The sequence below is a fragment of the Rattus norvegicus genome, chromosome 19 (genome assembly GCF_036323735.1).
Source record: "Rattus norvegicus strain BN/NHsdMcwi chromosome 19, GRCr8, whole genome shotgun sequence".
Classification (NCBI taxonomy): Eukaryota; Metazoa; Chordata; class Mammalia; order Rodentia; family Muridae; genus Rattus; species Rattus norvegicus.
Window position 1 is genome coordinate 61,110,786 of NC_086037.1, and position 16,847 is coordinate 61,127,632.

The following is a 16,847-nucleotide window of genomic DNA, read 5'->3' on the forward strand; positions in this document are numbered from 1 at the left end:
ACACACACACACACACGGGTATTTTTGTAAAATCTATTTTTAAGGATTAGAACAGAAATCTCACACTGGCAGCTGTTGCCTCAATCACTGAATTTTAAAGTATATGTTTTTCCCCATAAATTGTGCATAATTCCAGAGTATTTTGGGAGCTATATTGGCATTAAAGGCACCTGAGCATCCAAATATCTCTAGCCACTTCATATCAGATGATCATCCTGAGCCTGGAGTGGGACGAGCTTCTCCCAGGCTGGTAATATGCCAGAGGCTGGACACCCAGTCCTGTACTTTTACAGCTATTACACCCTTGAAAAATCACTCCTGAAAATCATATTCTTTGGGCTGAAGAGCTGGCGTGGGGGGTAAAGCACATGCCTTGCAAGACTGATACCATGAACTTATCTCTGGAACCCAGGAAGAGGACTGACTCCATGAAGTTGTCTTCTGACCTTCAGAGGCACAAGATGCACTTACACACACACACACACACACACACACACACACACACACAGCAATATTAACAAATGACAAAAATACTTTTTAGAGGTATATTCCTTATAGTAAATTTGGATTCACCATCTAACCAGTCTAGATGACAAACCTTGCTGCTGGCTTCGTATTTGGCAATGGCTGTAAACTTCCCAGATCACCTTCTTTGTGTGTGAAAGAAGGCATGTGAGGAAGAGAGTATTTGCTTTCTCCCTCGATTGTTTGTAGGGTGGAATTGGCTGGGGCTTCTTTAAAGTCGGGTTTTTGTTGTATTTCCATCTTGGTAGTTGAGCGCTCTGGCTCGCTCTCCTCTTCTTCCTTTCAGTGGTTCCATTTTCCTGAAGGCTTGCTCTGCTCAGCAGTTGGTTAAACTACTCTCCCAACATTCAACACGGATGCTGCAGCCACAGTCAGAGGCTCCCACAGGTCCTTGGGGGAGATGGATGGAGCAGGCACTACCAAGCACACCACAGTGGTCAAAGTCTAGAGAAAATGGGGAAGGGGCTGAGGAGATGGATGGGGTGATTAGGACTGCTCCTTGCTCTTTTAGAGGATGCATGTCAGGTAAGTTGCAACTGGCTGCAACTGCAGCTCTAGAGGATCTAACACCTTCTCCTGGCCTCTGCGGACACCTAGGAGCACACGCATATACAAACACATATATATGAATGAAGAATAGAAAAATAAATACAGAAAAGTGCAGGGAAGTGAACAGTTGGTGGGGTGTAGGGCATCACAGCAATTCTAGGTGGAGGAATCACAGGAATCCTAGAGGTCACAGCAAAGCATCCTGGGAAAAATGCATGCCCAGGCTGACCTCTGGGGTAGGCACAGAGGTGCACAAAGGAAGCTGGACAGGTATTAGCAGAGCAGTAAATGTTTAAGGAAGTCACCCTACAAAGGGAAAGGGACGGGAAGGAGTGTTAGAGATTAACTGAGCCTGGATCCTCGCTTAAAAGATGAGACTTGACCCAGTGTACAAGAAGTATGGGACAAACGTACAATCCAGACAGACAGACACAGAGAAGAGTGGGAAGAGACTCTTCTGAATCTGGTTCACTTGCAGGCCTTGGCCCATGGCTAGACTTGAGCATTTGGCAGTGGGAGAAACAGACTAACCGTGGGGGCCTTATATGGTACAGAAGAAGCAAAAGACATGCACTGAGCACAGAGGGGCTTGTGGAGAAGAAAGCATGGGCCTCCAAACCACAGAACACAGTGGAGATGGAGATTTCGTGGAGTCTCCCCGCTGGGCTGCCCTGGCGCTTTACAGCAGACTGTGGGATACAGCTCAGTGGGCCCTGACATCAGTGCTCACGGAGTCAGGAATGTGGGGTTTTCAATAAAAGTACGGGCAATGAGCCTGGAGGGAGCCCCGGCTCAAATGAGCTTTTATATTTTTATGTGGAACGTAATCACGTTTGGTCATGATGGAGGCGGCCCCGTTACTGCTATTAGAGTGTTTATGGTTCTAAAGGGGATAGGAGACTGTGGTGGTACGTGCTTGCAAGTAAAAGCAACAGGGTGTGTGTGCAGATGCTAGAAACAACCTCCAAATACCAAGAACACATAGCCTGGCACTGTCTAAGCCTGGTGAGAGGGCTAGGTACCCTTTGGGCAAAGAGGGTCCCTTTGGAAGGAGAGATCATAAAGACACAGCCACTGGTGGTTCTCCCTCTGCTTCCTCATCGTCTTCCAACCCCCCACGAAGTAACTTGTGGTCACTGGACCACTCAAAAGGCTCAGCGTCCCCACAACACACAGTCAGAGGTGTGGTGATTCTTGATGTCTGACCCGACAGATGACCACAAAACTGAGTGGTTCATTAGAAGTGAAAGCACTCCTTCAGAATTGTAGAGGCCCAAAGTGCCAAGCCAACATGTTGGCAGGGTTGTTTCCTTCTGAGGCAGCTAGGGAAGCAACACCATCCGATCTCTGGGCCTCTCAGGATGTCTTTGGTGTTCCTTGGCTTGTGGACACACCCATAAATGTTACCTCTAGCCACACATGGTCTCTTTCTTCAGTGTCTGATTTTCCAGTCCTCGTCTAAGGACACCAGCCATGGAGATAGGGTCCATCTCAAATGTGAAGAGCTTATGCATCAGTGTCTACAAATCCTGTCTTTGAAAATAAAGGCGCATCTTAAGGCCCTGGAGAGACATGGTATAACATAAAATTTTCCTCTCAGGAGTGTGGTTGAAACCCAAGACAGAAGCGACCTACAGGAGGAACAATTTGTTATGGGTCATGGTTTCAAAGGGTTTGGTCTGGGGTTGCCTGGCTCTAAGCACTTGAGCAGAACCTCATGGTAACAGGGGTATGTGGAAGTAGAGATAATTCACATGATTCACTGTGAGTAGGAAGTCGTAGGAAGGAGCCAGAGCAGGATCTAGCCCCCAGTTTATATTTATCCAATATGTTTTGGTCCTCCATGGAACCCTGACTAAGGACCTTTATAAAGGTATGCATCCATCTGTCTTCAGCAGTGGTACAATGTATTAGTTACAAAATTGAAGGCTTTAGAGAGACTAACAGCCAAACCTAGAAGCCGGTTTCACAGACATAATGTCAAGCAAAAGAAGCCAGTAAAACACTACACGTTCATTTGCCCAAGGTTCACCAGCAGGCAAAACTAGGTCTCTGTGTGGTTAGAATTTGGGTTAGTGGTTATCTTGGGGGAGGGGATGGTGATCAGCAGGGGTGTGATTACAATGACAATATCAGACACTGTTTTGTTTTTTTCCCGAGCCCAGATATTGGGAGTAAGCGGTTTATGAAATACCTCAGGCTGCAGAAGTGTTGTCTGTGATCTCCATAGATGTCATACTTCTAAAATTCTTTTTTCAAATCCTACAGCACAGTGCCTGGCTCTTAGAACCTACAGATCCCTACAAGGGGGCAGAGGGCAGGTTCGGCGACACTTCTTGGAATACTGGCTGTATAGGGAAGGGGCAATCTAAAGAGACCATAAGCAGGTTCAGGAAGTGGGAGGGGTTTGAGAGGGCAAAGGTTGATTTCATATTCAGAAACCCCTGACCTTTGTAAAGGTGGACGCCCATTCACAGCACCATCTATTTTTGTCCTAAAAGTTTAAGATGCCCAGGCGGTCCCTGCGATGAGACGGAGCCATAGCTCAGATGATCTCACCCTTGTCTCCTTAGCAGTGTGCCCTCTGTATCCCTCCCCTGCACCCCACTGCTCTCCTGTCATGCTGACATCTGCCTGGCCTTTTCTAGATCAATCTGTACAACTTAAACTAGCTTCTTCCTAAACGGTTCTTCTTTGTGACTGCATTCACCACTACCTGGGGGCTGTCTTGAGTGTTGACCACGTTCACACGAATCTGTCCATTTGATTGGTTGTCTTCTCTTCCACTCCGTGTATGCGCACTACTGCCTCCAACAGGTTCCAGGAAGGACTCTGCACATGCAGGGCAATATCCCCAGTAAATGAAATCAAGGGCATTTTAAAGTTGTTAAAAGATGAATAGCATATTTGTTGGATCCTGAATAGAACTATCTAGCAAATCTAGCAAGGGTTTTTTGCTTGGATCATTATATATATGCCTCCAAAGCTGACCTTGAATTTCTTATCCCCCTGCCTCCACCTCTTAAGTGATAGAATTATGGGTTTGCGCTATCATTCCAGTCTGCACACATCGACTCTTGCAGTCCTAAACAATCCTAGGAAATGTTTCTGTGGTGATGGCGATTCGTCCTAGGGTCTCGCCGTGCTAGGGAAGTGCTCTAAGGTAAGTAAATCTGCAGGCCTTGTTTGCTTCTTTGTTTTCGCCTTGCACTCTTCAGACAGAATCTTAGCACGTTGGCTAAGGTGGTATTGAACTTATTTTAGATAAGTTGAACAAGACTTAAATTTATGACTCTCTTTCTCACCCTGTTTGGTAGCTGGAGTGACAAGCCTTTTCCCTCAGGCCCAGCCATAAAAACTTTCTTTCTTTCTTTTTTCTTTTCTTTTCTTTTCTTTTCTTTTTGTTTTTTTGGTTTTTTTTGTTTTTTGAAAAGACAGATTTCAAACTACGATCCACACCATGGAGTCCAGGATTCACAAAAGGGGGTGTTGGAGTCCGTGACAATGAACAGAGCCAAGGAGCAACTAAGCAACTGACTGTTCTCTCCCAGTGCTGCCAGCCTGGAAAAGAAGCGTGTTGTTGCCTGATAACCCAGCTTTATAACAGAGGCCAAAACTGGTGTGTGTGTGTGTGTGTGTGTGTGTGTGTGTGTGTGTGCGCACGCGCACACACGCATGTGCATGTTTTTATGTAGATTCTGTGATTTTGTATGGATGTACCCACATAGGAGCATGTATGTAGGGATCAGAGGTCAACGTTGAGAGTCCTCCCACCTTGTTTAATGAGACAGAGTCTCTCATTGACCTGGATTGGGTTAGGCTGCCAGGCCAACATGTCACCAAGACACACCTCTCTCTCTCTCTCTCTCTCTCTCTCTCTCTCTCTCTCTCTCTCTCTCTCTCTTTCTCCCTCCCTCCCTAAGCAGTGGGGCTTGTAAGCACACACAACCATACCAAAACTTTTACACGTGAGCTCTGAAGGTCACACTTGAGCTTGTGTCACAAGTCTTTTACCTACCAAGCCACCTCCCTACCTCAAAATCTGTAACAAGATCCTAAATATTTTAGAATTGGTAACAAACTCTGTGCTTCTTAGCAGTGCGTAGTCAGTTTTCCCAACTGCTTGGAGCTGATGTGGTCTGCCCGGATGCCCAGCAGCCATTTGGGAAAGAAAGAGAATTGGTTCATCCTTGGTGTGTTAGTTAGGAATGGTTAGGCCTTGCCTGGAAGGCCCAAGTCCCAGTGTTCTTAGCCTTCCATTCACAATGAGACACAACTCTATGCACAGATCCAATACTGTTGTAAAATTAAATCCTACCTTGAATTCAATGCAGTATTTTCAGAGCGTCCTGTCTATGTCTCTTTGTTAACTTTGCATGAGAGCCCACAGCCCCTTTATAAAGCCCATCACAGCCATCATAGGAAAGAGGAGTGAGGTTACTTTAACATCTGACATTAATTTACAACCTGCCTGGGGCCAGGGTGTCCACACAAGGTGCTAGGCTGGAAAACGCTTCTTTATGGAGACCGGAGCCCTCACTGCTGGCAGCGGCTCTTTTAATTCTGTCTCAGCAGCTTGGGCCTAACCCTGTTATAGAAAGAGTAACCGTAAATCTGCATGAAGTTTCTGATGATTAGTTTTGCTTGGAATTGGGCCAAAGAGCCAGACTTTTTGCCAATTCCATATGTACATGTTAAGTCCTTTCAAGAAAGAATTCAATAATCCTCCCACCAGGCTGGGGATAAGGCGTTGGGGACCTCATGGAAGAGACAGCCTCCCTGACTTTAGTTCTGTGTTTAAAAGGTGTGTAAGGAGTCCACGGTGGTCATTTTAATAAGCGACCTAATAAAAACTCCATTAAACAAACTGTCTCACTTTAACTCGTTGTAGCACCGATGGGCACAGATTATGAAATTGTTGGGCAGATAATAAAACTAAGAGTTATAGTTTAAGTCATTTTCCTGAGCCCTTGAAAACTTAGTAAGATGTGACTGGACTTTAACCCTATCCTGTCTAGTTGCAAGATTCGTCACTGCATGAAGGAGCAGGCACCAGGAGAAGATTACTTCAGACTAGACTGTGACCAGTCACATCTTTTACCAACTAACCAGTGACAATGGATACGTGCTGCCGATTATCCATCTGCCTGGCTCGTCTCCCTTACAGAACTGAAGATACTCAATCTGGGGAGATGGCCCAGTAGGAAGTGCTTGTAAGCATGGACATGAGGATTGGAGTTTGGATCCCCAGCACCTACCTAGCAGCCACCAGGGAGACTTTGATGACCTACCTGTCGTGAGGCCCGCTGGAGTAAGCTGCAATAGGGAAATGTGTGAGCTGTGGTTTTTGCAGGAAACCACACCTCAGTGACTAAAGTAGGGAGTGACCCAGCCTCTGTCCATCACGGGTGCAAATGTGGATACACATCGCATGTGTATGTGCATGCTGTGTGCATGTGCACACACAACATTCTGATAACACTCCAGGCAAAGTTGCAATTGCCTCAGCAAGGAGAGGAGGAAGAATTAGAAATAAAGACATACATGGGTACATTTGCTTCCTGTAGTTTTTAAAAGGAAAAGAGGAACAGAAACGGGGAAATCTCAGAACTCTGGCTCTAGACAAGATCTTATAGCAAATTGATTTATAATTAATTTATAGCTGTGTCATCTTGACAGGAAGCGCTGCTCTGTGTTGGGTTGTAACAACCACAGTCATGTGAAAGTGGGAAGGGAGCTGCCTGTTGAAATCCAGGAGTCTAGGCTTGCAAGTCAGGCCACTCGGGTCTCTGCTTTCTCTTGTGTCTCAGCGCTGTCTTTCACTGGGCTTATTGCCTTGACTCCTTCCATCTACACTCCCTGCCCTAAAGAAGGATGCCATCTTTGCAATGTGATTAAATGGCCAGTTCCATCACAAGCAGGAAAACCCAAGCTTCAGGAGGGAGGCAAATCCTCACATTTTAAATCTACCCCCTTGAACCCCTGTGGTGTACCCTACCTGCTACCCTGACTTGTGATCTCCTCACCTGGCCCCGCCGCCCTGGTATGGAGTGGGAGGCAGAAGCCATCTTGCTGGTCATGTGAAAGATGGCCTTTACTTAAGGAAGGCAGCCTTTCATTTTCCCGAAGTGGTTCATCGGGGTGTCTTTGAGACTCACTTGGAAGATGAGGGGCCTCCTGACAGGAATCACTCAGCGGCTGTGGTGTGTGAGAAAGCACGGGTTGTGGGCATGTTCTGGAGAGGACCCCTCACCAGGTCCAAAGCCCACCCTGAATGCAGTCAATCGTGTGATGTTAGAGAACTGATTGGCAGGGAGATTTGGCTACCGACAGGGGAGAGAATATAGGAAGCTGTCATTCCCTCCTCATGGCTTCCTGTCCACTCAACGCCATAACGGTAAATCGATCCTATGCAATGGGGAAAGGAGATGAAGGCCGTGTAGCACAGACGCTCATCTTCCCTGGCTGTTGCACCCCCACTGCCATAAGCAGGGAGAAGCGTGTGCCCCCCTCCAGGCAGGTTTACGCTCAGCGATGCCCTATCTTCGAATGACTTTGGAAACTTTTAAAAGTCCACCATTTTACTGTAAGGAGACCAAGTCCTAAAGGGATTCACAGATCCAGATAGCGGTTCTGCTATCGTCTCTGCTTTGCTCGCCGTTTCTAGAACATTCGACTCTATCTAGATATTTTGGTTGTCAAGGCTGAGGAAGAAGAGAGGTTTTGCTATCAGCATCTGATAAACGGGACGAGGAGATGTGCAGGGCGTCCGATGATGTGCAAGACACGGCTACCTCCAAAAATGACTGAGTCCAGCATCGCAGGGTGTCTAGGTTGGAAAAACCTGAATCAAAAAAAATGACATTTGATTTATGCAAAATCATATTCACTTATCAAAATCATTCTGAGCTTGTGATCAACTGGAAAGTCCCTGAGTGTCCCTCCTTTGAATTGTTTTTGTTCCCCTCTCTACAGCTGACTGAGGAGCCCCTGTGTGGCTCCTCAGGAACCCCTGTGTGGCTCCTCAGGAACCCCTGTGTGGCTCCTCAGGAACCCCTGTGTGGCTCTCCAGTTTACCAGATTAGGCTCAACCTCTGGATTCCTAACTTTTAGAGATTAATGGTCATATTCAGAGATTTTCAGATATCATAATTTTGGACAGAGTTACATGGCCGAGTTAGGAGCCAAGAACATCTGAGAAAACCCCTAAAAATCAAAGAAGTTAATAGAATACATATATAAATATGTATAGTACTATTTATGAAGTATAATTTATGTAGCATATAATTATAATTATTTAAGTATATATAATACAATAGTATAAGATGCATTAATATTTAAATATATATATTTAAAGATATGTTAAGAGTTTACGTGAATTGCAAGCTAAAATCCACTAGTTTGAGCACCCAACACGGATGGCAACCATGGGTTGAAGTTGGTTGGGGTGCACCGCGGCTGTAGGTAAACACACTGAATGCTAATGGTTTTATAATAGTCTTATTAATTCACCCTTCGTAGTTAATGTTTAAGATAAACTCTGTGTCTTTAGAGTAATTTATGCGTTCCACTTTTAGAGAATTCCAGCGGAATGAATATGAATATAATCATTTTACACAAATGTTCTCCAAGGAGGGAGCAGAAAGCATGAACCAGGCAGACTCCCCGCCGCTTAATTCATAATGGATCAGCCGATTCATTCCTTATTAATTTAATGGAGTACAAGTAAGCATCGTAGCAGCTTGAGTTTAGGAGTGTTTCACAAATGGGGCTTTTTGTCTGTAATCGCTTAATCCTGCAGGCTAGGCCTCATAAATTGAATAAAAGAGGGAACTGGGTTTTAATTAAGTCCAAGGAATGAGGCTGCGTCCAAGACACAACCACCGCTGACAAGCACAGAGGGGGTGGAGTGTGTTTGGTTAATACCCCCTGCTAATGGTACCCTGGCCCAGGGAACTCCTGGCCAGAACCTTTTGATGTCACACTGGAAGGGAAATCCTGCCCTTCATCAGCTGCTGCACAGAGGGCAGAGAGAGAGAAGAGAACAGATTAGTGTGAACTCTTGCCAGCCCAGACCTCCCCACTGGGCTGAGGCTCAAGCTAAAAGGGCGGGTGTTGACTGCCTCTTTTTGTGTGTGTGTCTGTCCATGTCTGGCTGGGAGGCTGACTGCCGGTGAGTCACATTGTCCTCTGCTGAGAATTCTTTGCATGGACATTGTGCACCCTGTGGGGAAAGAGTCTGATGTCCACACAAGACAGACTCAGGTCAACCTGCGGGTACATGTTATAATAGTTATGGGTTTTAGAATAGAATACGAATGGTGTTATCATGAGGATGGAGTAAATCTGTGTGCTAAGGCACTTTGTAGAATAATGAGTGATCTGTGTGGTGAGGTGGCTTAGCTAGTAACAGGCTTGCTGCCAAGTCTGAAAACATCAGTTTGATCTCCAATACCCCATATTATCGCAGGGGAGAACGGACTCCCACAAGTTGTCCCGACCTCCACATGCGCACCATGGCATGTGTGCCCATATGCAATTCACATAACACACATACACATAATAAATAAATGTAAAAAGGTAATGGTGACCCATCCAAGACACCCAACGGAGTAATAGCCAGTGCAGCCATTACTTTTCGTTGGACAGATGTGTTCTTTAATGAAAAGCAAGATAAAAAGAGAAGACACAAAGCTCACTCCCATGCTCCAAAATGACCAAAACCCTTGCCAAGTTACTCTCAACTTCTAGAAACTTCCTCTGGAGGTCCCTGTGTGAGCTGATGTCTACCCTAGGTCACAATCTCCGGAATGTGAATATGGCTGCCTTCAATGCAGGGGGAAACTTTGTGAATGTGACCAAGGCTGTTGATATGAGGAAGTTAACTCAGATTGGCCATGAAGGCTCTGAAGAGTAGCAGTCTGAAGGCTTCAGCTAGAAGGCTACCACCACCGGACTTAAAGAGGTTAGAAGATGCTATGAGCTAAGAAATGCAAGCTGGTTCTAAAAGCAGGGAAAAGTTTAAAAGAAAAAACGGGTTATCCATGGATAGTCACAAAAGAAACACGGGCCAGCAGACACCTTTGCTTTAAGAGAGTAACACTTGCATTGGCCTTAGGTACCTCAGAATGGTGAGAGAGTAAGATTCTGAGAATGTGTTACAGCAGCAACTGGCAACTGATACAGTACACCAGCCGGATGGTCCCAGCTCCTGAGGTCACACCCGTCCTGTGCCTTCTCAGTGGAGATGGTTTTACCTGATGAGCTCAGCCTTGTCCCTTCCCCAAATACTATGAATGACCCCTAACTGTCTGCAGTGGGGCCATGAACCTGTCTGTGATGAGGGCAAAAAGCTAGCATCTGTCTTGGTCCAGAACACAGTCCATGTAAGATTTTACTGAGAGGAGAGTCATGTTAAGCCATGATTTATTGATATTGCTGTATGATATTGCTGGAACTGGGTGATGTTCCTTGAAGAATAGAAAGGCTCAGCTCTTAATTAGAGAGAGAGAGAGAGAGAGAGAGAGAGAGAGAGAGAGAGAGAGAGCCTACCACAGCGATGTTGATAGTTCCCACTTACAGAATGATTTGCATGGACCAGATCTTTCCTGCCATTTATCTCAGATTCTTTCACCAGTCTCTCTGAATAAGTATTTTAAACACAAACTGTTCCAGCGAGCAGGTGCTATGCAGGGATTCAAACAAACCCATGTTTACGTTTCTGAAGTACCTCACCATTCCATCACCCAGAAAACAAGACTAGAACCTGGCTTCGTGCATAGTTACTGCCTAACTACTTTATATGATGCAATCACCTTAATATTTTAGGGAGGGGAAAAAAAACCTTAAAAATAAAAGCAACTTTATCTAAAATTCCTCCAAAGATAACACCTTCATTCTCTTCTCCGTTTCTTTCTTTCTCTCCTCCAACTGGCATTATTGGCATGCTTCTCAGCTTTGAGTCCATTCAAGATGAGGGTTAAAGACTGGCTGGTCTCTAATGCCAGGCCTCTAGAGAGCAGGAGGGACACAGATGTATAATGATGTCAATGCCAGGTAGCAAGAACAAGTTACCATATTCCAGACTGAGAAAGGGATCATGGTAGGCAGACTTCTGGAAGCAAGGGTGGATGAGGCTGATGGGCAAATCAATAGGGTCCCATGAGCAAACAGTGGTGTCATGGGAGGGGAAGCAGAGGTGTCTCCTTAAGAACTATAGAGGGACTCAAAGTGGGGTGGATGGATCTCCCTGGAAAGTGGAAATAGAATAGATTTCACAGGTGGATTGAGGGTATGTGGAGATGGGACAGGGGATCAGGTTGGGGAGTGGAGGGAGAGATTAGTGGTAGAGATGACTAGAATTAGGGGGGCATTTGGGAGGTGAGGTAGAAACCCAGTGCAATAGAAACTCCCAGGAATCCACAAGGGTGACCCTAGTGAAGACTCCTAGTAATGGGAGATAGGAGGCTTAAACTGGCAATCATCTATAACCAGACAAATCTTCCAGTGCAGAGACAGGGGCACCAACCCAGCCACAAAACCTATCTACAATTTGTTCTGCCTGCAAGATGTGCTGGTGTAAATCTGGCACAGAACTTGTGGAAGTGGCCAACAAATGACTGGTCCAACCTGAGACCTACTATGCCATGAGAGGGATCCCATGCCTGACACTGCCTGGAGGGCCAAGAACCAGAGTCTGACAGAACCAAACACTATCTGAAAATAAAAAGCTAATGAAATGATTTCTGATGATACTCTGTTACACTCAGACTGGGGCCCTGTGTAATCCTCATCAGAGATGTTTCATCCAGAAATTGATGGGAGCAGAGGACAGATGCACGACCAAACATGGGGAGTGTAGAATCATGCAGAAAGGGTAAAGGAAGGATTGTAGATGCTGGAGGGATCAAGGACACCACAGAACATGGCCCACAAAATAACCAACCAGGGTTCATAGGGGCTCATGGATACTGAACTGACAACCAGGGAGCATGTATGGGTCTGATCTAAGTCCTATGCATATATGTTATGATTGTGTGGCTTGGTGTTCTTATGGGACTCCTAACAGTGGGGACAGGGTCTGTCTCTGACTCTTTTACCTGCTTTTGGGACCCTTTTCCTCCTACTGGGTTGCCTTGTCCAGCCTTAATATGAGGCGTTGTGCCTAGTCTTATTGTAACTTGGTATGCTGTGGTTGGTTGATATCCCTGGAAGACCTGCCTTTTTCTGAAGGAAAGGGAGGGGGAGTGTCATATGTAAGTATGATATTCATTTATTTAAATCTAGAATCCAAATATCATACTTTTTAACTTACTTTGTTCAACATGATAATCTCCATTTCTATCCACTTCCCTGAAGGACACAGTTTCACTCTTTACAGCTAGATAAGACTTCTTTACATGGGACTCTCCCATTCCTGCCATGTGGTCATCTGAGGATGGGCGTCTAGGCTGATTCTCCATCTAGGCTGTCATGAGCAATGTTGCACAAACTTGAATGTGCAAGAACCTGTGCAGAACGCTGACTTAGATTCCACATGTGTTCACTTCATCCATGATGCTCATTTCCTCAGTATTTCTCATGACGCTCTGTGTGTGTGTGTGTGTGTGTGTGTGTGTGTGTGTGTGTGTGTAATTGTGTGTCTATATGTGTGAGCCCACGTGTATGGCTATGCCTGTGTGTTTATATGTGTGTCTGTCTGTGTGCATATGTGTGTCTGTATGTGTATACAGATCTGTATAGCTGTGTCTGTGTGTCTATCATGTATCTCTGTGTCTGTGTGTCTGTATCTGTGTGTGTGTGTCTCTGTGTGTGTTTGCATGTGTGTTTGTGTGTGTCTGTTGTGTATGTCTATGTGTGTGAGCTCGTGTGTATGATTGTGTCTATGTGTGTACTGTGTATCTGTCTGTGTGCATGTGTGTGTGTGTGTGTGTGTGTGTATGAGCCTGTGTGCATGGTTGTGTCTCTATATGTGTCTGTATGTCTGTATCTCTTTGAGTATCTGTATGTCTCTGTGTGTGACTCTGTGTGTGTGTGTGTGTGTGTGTGTGTGTGTGTGTGTGTGTGTGAGCACATATGTGTGGTTGTGGCTGTGTGTGTAGCTGTGTGGGTTGTATCTGTGTGTCTGCACCTGTGTGTGTGTGTGTGTGTGTATAGCTCTGTCTGGATGTGTGTGTGCCTCTGGGGGTGAGCCCATGTGCATGGTTTTTTCTCTGTATGTATCTGTATGTCTGTATCTCTGTGAGTATCTGTATGTCTCTGTGTGTGACTATGCCTGTGTGTGGGAGCACGTGTGTGTGGCTGTGTGGGTTGTGTCTGTGTGTCTGTGCCTGTGTGTGTGTATGTGTGCACAGGTGTGTATAGCTCTGTCTGGGTGTGTGTGTGTCTGTGTGTGTGTGTGTGTCTGTGTGTGAGCCTGTGTGCATGGTTGTGTCTATATATTTATCTATATGTCTGTATCTCTGTGAGTATCTGTATGTCTCTGTGTGTGTCTGTATTTCTATATCTGTGTGTATATCTTTCTGTGTGTATTGTGTGGTACTATGTGTGTATGTGTGTGTGTGTCTATACATATATCTTGGTGTCTGTATCTGTGTACGCATATGTCTTTGTGTACATATGTATGTAGCACTGCATTCTGTATGTACACACATATGGCTGACTGTGTCTGTGTATATGTACATACGTATGTATGTATGTATGTATGTATGTATGTGATGCTATGTATATGATCTACAATTTTCTCCTTTGCTTATTAGTACAAGTTCCTTTAAAGTGTGTGCAAAACTTCTTGGTGGTCTAAAAATAAACATTTTACAAGCGATCTTACTTCAGGAGACTCACATGTTCTGAGTCTTGAGGCGCTCATCTGGACTAGAGAACTCTGAGGCATTATGGACAGACATATGAATTAAACAAACCATAAAACCCCTTCCACAACACAGTTCAGCCCATTTTATCCATCACCCTGCGATAGCATCTCTCTTTAAAAATTATTTTTATTTTTAATTATGTATGTATGTGTATGCATGGGACAGGAGAGTGGGGGGCAGTGCATGTGATCATGATGCCTGTAAAAGCCAGAAGAGGGAGTCAGATTCCCTGGAGCTGAAGCTACATGTTGTCAGCCAGTATGTGTGCTCTGCAAACCTAGTTCAGGTCCTCCAAGTGAGTAGCAATAGCTCTTAACCCCCAAGCCACCTCTCCAGGCCCATGAGTGGGATCATTTTTACCTAACAATTACCCCCAGAAGCATCACGTCACATAAGAAATGTAGAGAGAGATGATGGGGTTTTGCTGAGCACTTCGTATGTGCCCTTTGTACTGCAAACTTCATGTCTGTCACTTATGAGCGGGGCAGAAGAACTCCCAGGATTAAGAGTCAATGAAGATAGCAACGCTGAAAACGGCTGTCCCCAAGCAATCGCTGAGCTGTCTGCTAGTCAGACACTGAGCTGGTGGCTGTCTTCGCAGCCTCTCTTCTAAGATGTATAGCAAGCATCCCTGGATGCCGATTTCCAGGTGAGGAGACCATGAAACAAAGAGGAAAAGGAGTTTACCTAGGGGGAAAGAGATACCAGGTGCACAGATGTGACTTGTTTTCCAATAGCTTCTTTTCCAGAATGTAAGCACCTTACCTCACATGTTTTTCTCCTCCCAGGACAAGGCACCTTCCCTCGGGATAAGACAGCTCAACGAAGACTACGCTATTCCCACTCTGAGGCCACACTAACAATGCAGGCTCTAACTCATCTAACTGGGATCCTGGAAAGATTTCCCAGAGGAGGTGGCCTAACTTCCCGCTCTCTTGTTCTTCCTAGCCTTTTAGGGGCACAGTCGTGAGGCTGCAGGTACTCGACAGCGAGGATGCCTCTGTTTCTTCCGGCAGGAAGAAAATGCGCGCACAGATGCTCTTGTCCAGTTCAGGAACATGAAGGCTGATCATAGGCAGGAACTGTCCACCTGGAGCCCAGTCAGGAGGAAAGAAAGGTGTCATCGGAGTGGCCCTTTGTACGAGCAGCTTGAGGACACAGCAACGGTAGAACCTAAAAGTGTGGGGTACCCTGGCGTTTCTCATGGGTAGGAATAACTCTAGGGATGACAGATTGGTCAGCTGCAAGATGGCATCCATAGGAATGAATGCCTCTCAGGTACCTGTTAATGGGACCCACTTTCATAATGGCAGATCCCTTTGTCCTTACCCTGTCCCCCACCACCACCACCTAAGAGAAAATGAGAAGACCCCTTTGCTTTCATTCATGAGCAAACAAAACAAAACATAAACTAAACTAAAGAACAAGAGGACCAATTTCCTTTCCAAGCACAAAAAAAAAACAACCAAAAAACAAAAAACAAAACAAACAAACAAAAAAAAAACAAAAAACACAGCAGCTTGTCAGACAGATTATAGGGCCTTGAACCAAATTAAGGAAAAGATTAGGAGAATGAGAACATACTCTAGAAAGTCATACAGCCTCTTTAATATCTCAGGTTTCTTTAACCATAAAATTACAGTGCAGTGCATGAAAAGAGGGCAGCGTTATCCTTCATCACAATACCCAGCCAAATTTAACTCCTCTCAAGTGTTATTATAAGAAATAGAATTTACTGCCGCGAACTTCTCTTCAATACCAACTCCTTCCCTGTTTAATGAAATGTCATTATTCTAATACAAACCGCTTTCTTTTCACAGCCTGTTCCCCCCCCTCCACCAAACCACTATATTTCATTTCCTGCAGTTACATGATATTATTGCTTTTTTTTCCACAGCTATTGATTTAGGCGGGTATGGTTATTACAATGCAAGATAAAACAGCCCCCGCCCCTCGCCCGTTCTACCTTGTACCGTTACGCATTAGCTTAATTTGTTTCAAATCTGCATTTGATTTGGCAAGGAAACCATTTATCTTTATGAAGAAAGCCCTCATAAAGTAAGAGAGTTTAGGAGCCCACTGCTTTAAAAATTTAATAGCCTTGTGTCTTACACACTAGAAAAATGAATTAAACCTTCCAATAGTATATGTCTCAATGTAACCCTTTTGCATCTTGTACTATGTTTAATTTATTACATTCTGGGGAAGGAACGGAATTAAAGGACAGAGGTATGGATGTGGCCGGCCTGTGTACTCTGTGAATAAAGGGTCTACCACTAGTGAGTGCCTGGGTTCTCTGCAAATCCTTGTGCCTCTCAGAGCTCTGCCCCACAATCTCATAACCATGAGGTACAAAGAACTACATACTTACATACCCCCATCCTCAGAATTCAGAAGGAGGTGACACCATGTAGCCAACAGACTTGCCAGTGTGAACAAATCACATAGTTATGCACCTGTACCAGAAAGAGAGCTGGGAGGTGGCTTAGTTGCCAAAGCATTTGCTGTGTGCGTACGCATGAAGACCTGGCTCTGATCACTTAGATCCCACATAAAGAAGCTGAGCACAACGGCAAGCATCTATAAACTTAGTACAGAGACAGGATCTCTGAGACTTCCCAGTCAGCCAGATTAGCAGAATGGTCTGGCTGCAGGCTCGGTGAAACACCCTGCCTCAAAACATAAGATGGAGAATAACTGAGAAACGTATTTTATAACCAGCCACATCCATGGTGCATGCACATCCTCACACGTGTATACACATCTGCACGTGGGCATTCGTACACATGTGCATGCACGCACGTGCACACACACACACACACACCCTGCATCAAGAAGGCAGAAGAATTAGAGATACATAGGAGAGATCCAGACATCATTTCCGGTTTTAGAGGTGGAAGG

General features: G+C 45.2%; 1 long non-coding RNA gene across 1 annotated transcript in view; it reads right to left on the reverse strand.

Annotated features, from left to right (window-relative positions):
• Positions 1 to 6,630: 6,630 nt before the first annotated feature.
• Positions 6,631 to 16,847, reverse strand: part of LOC134483649 (uncharacterized) — a 75,630-nt gene continuing 65,413 nt past the window's right edge. The window contains exon 3 of the long non-coding RNA XR_010060490.1: positions 6,631 to 7,918. This is a non-coding gene — a long non-coding RNA (uncharacterized LOC134483649). The remainder of the gene's footprint in view (positions 7,919 to 16,847) is intronic.